This window comes from Manacus candei, unplaced genomic scaffold, assembly GCF_025592945.1.
Source record: "Manacus candei isolate 608988 ecotype Guabito, Panama unplaced genomic scaffold, ASM2559294v1 h1tg000037l, whole genome shotgun sequence".
NCBI lineage: Eukaryota > Metazoa > Chordata > Aves > Passeriformes > Pipridae > Manacus > Manacus candei.
In genome coordinates this window covers 4,103,964-4,110,590 of record NW_026138085.1, presented here as the reverse complement: position 1 = coordinate 4,110,590, position 6,627 = coordinate 4,103,964, and positions in this window count along the sequence as shown.

The window sequence follows — 6,627 nt, the reverse complement described above, 5'->3', positions numbered from 1 at the left end:
GCGGAGGAGCCGAGCGGCGGCCCCGGCACGGGCAGCGCGGGCACAGGCCCCGCTCGGGGCAGGAGCGCGGCCCCGGCGCTGCCCGCGGAGCCCCCGGCGCGGACTCGGCACAAGATGGCGGCGGCGCCGGAGCCGCGGCCGCGCACACAAAGGGGCCGGGGCGGCTCCGCGCCCGCCCCGCCGCTGTCGCTGCCGCAGCCGCAGCGCTGCCCCCGCCCGGCGCGGGGCGAGCCGGGAGCCGCAGTCCGGCCGCGCCTACAGCTCCCGGCGGCCCCCGGCCCCTCACGCCACGGGCCCGCCGCCAATCGCGGCCCCGCCGCCTCCCCTCGGCAGCGGGGCGCGGGCTGAGGGCGGGTGTCCGCGGCCGCGGCACCCTCACTGTGCGACCCGATGGGCGTCTGTGCGGCTCACGGGGTACAGGGGCACGCGAACGCTCCCTGTCGCTCAGTAATTTCTTGAGCTTCCTCCTCAATAAAGCAGGAAGGTGCAGTTTATTTTTGTTTCCCCTCGCTGCGTCTGAAGTGTTTTGGAAATGGCTCCTTTCGTTTTGCTCCTCCAATAACTGCACCAGTAGCGTCAGTCCTCGGGAAGTTTTTCTCACCCTGTACAAACGTGGGCTGATATTTAATCACACAATCACTAAATCAATTAAATTGGAAAGCCTCTCTGAGATCATGTAGTCCAACCTATGACCCTGCACCACCTTGTCAGCCAGACCAGAGCACTGAGTGCCTTGTCCAGTCCAGTCGTTCCATAAACACCTCCGTGGATGGGCACTCCACCACCTCCCTGGGCAGCCCCTTCCAAGGCCTGACCGCTCTTTTGGTGAAGAAATTCTTCCTGATGTCCAACCTGAACCTCCCCTGGCACATCTTGAGGCCGTCTCCTTTTGTCCTGTCCCTTGTTCCCTGGGAGCAGAGCCCGGCACCCACCTGGCTCCCTTGAGCCTCTTTTTCTGCAGGCTGAGCCCCCCCAACTCCCTCAGCTGCTCCTCACATCCCTGAATCTCCAGACCCTTCCCTGGCTCCATTCCTTTCTCTGGACATGCTCCAGCACCTCAGTGCCCTCCCTAAACTGAGGGGCCCAGAACTGGACACAGCACTTTCGGTGCCTCAGCGTTACCCAGTATGGAGGGACTATCCCTGCCCTGGTCCTGCTGGCCACACCATTCCTTATACAGGCCAGGAGGCCATTGGCTTTCTTGCCCACCTGGGTACACACCGGCTCACATTCAGTACATGGGTGTATGAGTACACTCAGTATCTGTCTTGCCCCGTACAAGGGTTACGGAGTCTCTCCTGGCTGTCTGCAGCTGGAGGGGAGCCCACTGATGGTGGCAGGACATGCTGAGATCTCCAACCTCCTCCTCACAACTCCAGGGTTTCCAGCAAGAACTCGTAACAGAGCAACTAGCTGGTTTCTCCCCTGTCCTGTGTGATAAAGTGCTGTGTAATTCTAGATCAATTACTGTGATCTTGGAGGGACCTAAAAGCTCTGGTCTGGGAGGAGGATTTGGCCATAAGCTCTGTCTTGGAAGCTGAAATTTCCTGAAGGATCTGGAGTTTTGCTTCAGCAAAATTCTCTTTTGAAATAACCCCTCACAAACCGAGGAAAGACTAAATCCTCAACTTTCTGGGTTTAGGGTTTACTCATGAACCCGTTGTGTAGAAACAGGAACCACATCTCTTCATCCTCTGTTCCCCCACTGCCCCTAAACATGTACAAAAGAACCCTTTTACCCAATACCAAGTGACCTTTGCTTAGCACTGGTCACTGCCTTCCTTCAGGGAAGGATTTTGGATGTCAGATCCCAGAAGAAGATGGTGTTCACTTACCACCCTATTACCAGGAAAGCTTTCAGGTGTAGACCTGTCCTCAGTGCCAGCAGAGCTTTGCTCCCCCCACTGACCACCAGCCCAGGCACCTCATTTTGTTATTCTGTGTCTGCTTTGAGCACTGGTATTTTGTTGGTATTTTTATTGTCTGTCATTCTAAAACCTCCCATGTAAGGATTTATTCTTCATTTCAATCCAGAATCTTGCATTAAAAAAGCTGAAATTCTCATGTGGAGGCCATCTCCCATTAATCACGTTTCCTTTCTGAAATGTCTGTATTTGGAAAACTTACTCTAAAGGCTTCTTAGTGTTTGTTTCTTGTCCTTTAAAGGAAGTTCAGAGTGTATCAGCAAGGCTGCAGAACTTCTCTCTTTCTGTAAGCTACATGTAATTGTGGAAATTCCAGCATGTTCTTCATAAAGTGAGGAAACTTTGATGTGGTTTTGTGGTTTTTCACTGCAAAGTAGTTTCTTGCTGAAATTCTAAACGCAAACATTTACATACATGTTAGGGAATAGAAGAATTTAGCTGCTACCTGGAAGTTAACTCGTGCCCGCTCATAAATATACACTGTGATTGGAAAAGAGAGTCTTTAACTTCCTGTCTGTCACCAGACTATGCAGCGTGGAATGTTTGGTGTAAAATGAGCCATCCGGTGTCTCGCAGACATCTCTGGTGGGGTTGGGGAAAACAGATCTGCAGGGAGATTTTTCATTACCTTAATTCCGAGGCATTTTTTTTCCAGCGCCCACACTCTGACTGTGTTTCCTACACACCTTCTAACTCTAGAGGAAATTAAATACCATCCCTGGGAAGTGCTGGTAATAAATATATACATTCAACCCAGAAAAACAAGAAAAAACCTAGTGTACAGCCTGACAGCTGTCCAATTCCTGCTGTCTAGAAACAGAAAGGTTCCTGAGCCAGCCTTTCACTGAGGAAATTATAATCTCCTTTTCCAGCAATGCAGATTCACTGAACGCTTTTCTAACCTCTGACTTTGGTCATGGACAAAAATACATATTTTGTGACTAAGTTTGGAGAGTAAGTTGTGAATTTGAATACCCTGGATGCGCACTTGACACTATTTTATCTAGCAAACCTTCTTAATTCATCTACCCGTGTAAAAATATGGGAATAAATAAAGGGCTCTGTGATAATTAATGAACTGAGGGCTGTTCAATTTAAAAACAAGTTCAGCAAATCTGAAGGTTTGGTTTCTTCACAAGAAGCTGCAGTGTTAAATCTGAACAGCACAGCTAATACAGAACATGTGAAAAAAAAACAAGCCAAGATCAACGCCCAGCTATCTTTAGTCCATCTCAGAGTAGAGGTTTAGCTCAAACTGGAAACTCAACACAAGCATGAAAGAGGCTCAGAATGTTCCTTAATTTGCAGGTCGATTGATTTATAGGTTATGAGCACTTTGGAGTTATTTGTATGTCAGTCAGCATGTGCCCCTATGAATAAATCAATCTGAAGGTGAATGTATGATTTGCTATATAAATATAAATGTGTAAATATATATATGTATATATATACTTATATATGTATATATACTTATATAACCAATTCCAAGCAGTAGTTATTAACTACTGTCCTAAAGTACTACCCAGTGTCTGTGGGGAATGAAACCACATCAGAGTATTCTTTATGAATGATATACCTAAAGGTGAGGAATATTTTTTTAACCAGTATTACTTACAAAGATGTTTTGGGGCAAAACAGAAATTGTTTTGTTGCTATATAAGAATCTCATTTATTTATTGGTGTGACCAATTTAATCTATGTCTTCATGCCCCAAACCATACTTTGGTATTTACCTCAACATAGTAAATATTAAAACCCCCCATCCCCCAGGAGAAACTAGGGCAGGTTAAGAGGTGCAAAATGTATAATTAAGGAAGTTTAAGCTCCTTTATAGTAACTGCCTGTTGTTCGTGCTCTTATCACATGCTAGGTGAAAGCATGATGTTATCTCTCATGCTGCAAAGTCCCCACCTAAATTACCTTGTGGTATTTAGTTCCTGCAACCTTGCTCTGCAAGCAAAGTGTCTAAGGCAGGGCTGAAGCATTTGCTTGTCATGGTTTAACCCCAGCCAGGAGCCAGGCCTCACACAGCCACTTACTGAATGCCCCAGCAGCAGGTCAGGGAGAGAATCAGAAGGGTAAAAGCTGGAAAACTCATGGGTTGGGATAAGGACAGTTTAATAGGGAAAGTAAAAGGTGTGCATGCAAGCCAAGCAAAACAAGGAATTAATTCCCATGGGGTGGACAAGTGTTCAGCCATCCCCAGGGGAACAGGGTTCCATCATGTGCCCAGGGTTAAATGCTGCTGGTGGAAGATCAGCTGGAAGACTGGACCACTGAAAATGTAATGGACTGATTCCCTATGAGTTTTGAGCACTCACTTCCCTGCTTTCCTCCCTTCCACATATCCTCTGAGGTAGGATGTGTACTTTTCCTCGCCAGGTAAGACACAGCAGTTGTAAGAGGTTATTTTTACAGCAAAGGAGTGATCCTTGTGCCGTGGGGACAAGCCTCACAGACAGTCGGAGAAGGCAGTGCCATCCCCAGACTACCCTGAGCATTCCTGTACTTTGAAAGCACAGAAGCCTTGGGAAAGGAGAAGGTCAAGAGATCACGTAGGAACAAGATACAAAGCTATGCAAGTCTCGCAGCAGCTTCTGTTCCTCCTGCTTGTGAGACCACGGGGTGTCCCCCTGCGTCATGGTGTAAGTTTAAGCTTCCTCATACTAATAAGTACTGCTTGTACTGTGTGTGTGCTCCCTTCCATGCCCGAGGAGTTTCTTGCTGCCTGCAGGGGTCTCTGAGGGTGAATGTGCTCAGAGGAACAGCAGTGCTTTCTTCATAGGCAAGAGATACCATGGGCTGCAGGGTGTGCACCTGGGAGTAGAGCCCTGCTGGATAATAAACAGCAGGCACGTGGTGTGTGAGGAAACAGCAGCAGAATTGGGGTAGAAGTAGCAGAATCAGTTGTTATTCCATAAGCTGCTAGCACAGAAGTAATGGTACCATCAACAGCAGCCTGGTGACACTGCCATCAGGCCACTGTCCTGAGGTTGCCATAGTGCATAGGCAGAAGCTATCCCATATGCCAGCACGTATGGCCATTGTCCTGCTGCCCAGGGATGGTGCTGATGAAGTGTCAGACACCCTCAGATCCCACACACACCCTCCTGGGGCTCGGCTGGGTTGTCTCCTGCTGCTGGTTCATGCAGTTTCCTGGGGCAAACCTCAGGCTCCTGGGCACAGTGACCCCATGCCACGTGTCCCTGCAAGAGGGGACTCCTGTCCTCGTGGGTGAGCAATGCTAGGAAGTTGATAGCACAGGATCAATTAAACCTGAGGAGTTATTATTTAACATTCCCTAGAAAACCCATGTATTGTGCACACGTGGCTCCTCTGAAGATGACTTTGGACTTGTCCAGTTTGAACTATTCCCACGTGTTCTCTCACTGGATCCAGTGGAGAAGAGCTCAGCACCTCCCTTTCCAGGTATCCTCACAGAAAGCTGCCTGAGGTCACCCTGCAGCCTCCCTCTCTCCACAGATACACCAGAGGAGTTTATACTGGACATCAGGACACAGTTATTTATGGAGTGGGTGGCCAAACCCTGGAACAGGCTTCCTGGAGAGGCAGTCATGCACCAGACCTGGCAGGGTGTGTGAGGCATTTGGAGAACGCCCTCAACAACGGGCTGTGACTCGGTCAGCCCCGAGTCGCTCAGGCAGTGGAACCAGATGGTTGTTGTGGGTCCCTTTCCACTGAAACATCCCATCCCATCGCATCCCATCCCATCGCATCCCATCCCTTCCCCGGGCTGGCGGAGCGGCACACGCCGCCCTCCGGCACCACCTGGTGGCGGATCCCGCTCACCTCAGCTGTCCCCGAAAGCTGCGGGGGCACATCCTGGAAAACATCCTGGAAAACACCCTGGAAAACATCCTGGAAAACATCCTGGAAAACATCCTGGAAAACATCCTGGAAAACAACCTAGCTCAAAGCACACACAGAACGATACCGGACTGGCCATCCAGCGATCCAGTCTCACATCTCGCTTAAGCCGAAGGCATCGGGAGCACCTTGTGCTTGGCAAAACTGAGCCAACCCCGCCCGTCCAGCCCGCTGAACCGCGAGGCTGCCTGGTGCGAGCGGGAGAAGAAATCGGGATGTCACGGAGACCTCAAGTGACAGGACTCGAGAGAACAATGCAAACCCCGCAGCCAACCACCCTCCAAACAGAAATGCCGTCTGACCGTCCTCTGCCGACTAGAAAAAAAACAAAGTTAAAGGAACACGGGATAGGCGAGTTTCCCGGCATTGTTTGCTAAAAGGCGGTACCTGGGGCACTGCAGGCAGAAGCACAAACAGGAGCATTATATCCTGAGGGACCCACGTGCTGCAAAGCCACAAGCAATACCTGTTGTGCAAATGAGTGCAGCCGCTACCCAGAAATTTTTGAGCACTTCCCTGCTAGCTTTTTTAGTGGGCTCAGCTGGGTTTGCTTTAGGTGAAAATGCTACCATCTGCTACAATTATGTAATTAACCTTCATAGTTCAGACTTAATGATGCTCATTAGGGTTGAGTGTTTTTATTGGCTGAGTGCTGTCACCAGCTTTGCGTGGAATTGCAAAGGCAACTCTTAAGGGCCATAGTTTGAAGCATAATTAGAAATATGTGAGTGTTATACAGGGCCATGGGTGAGGGAAGGCAGAGGACTAGGTGGGAGCTTCATTTTATTCCGTGCTAGGGCTGGGATGCAATGAA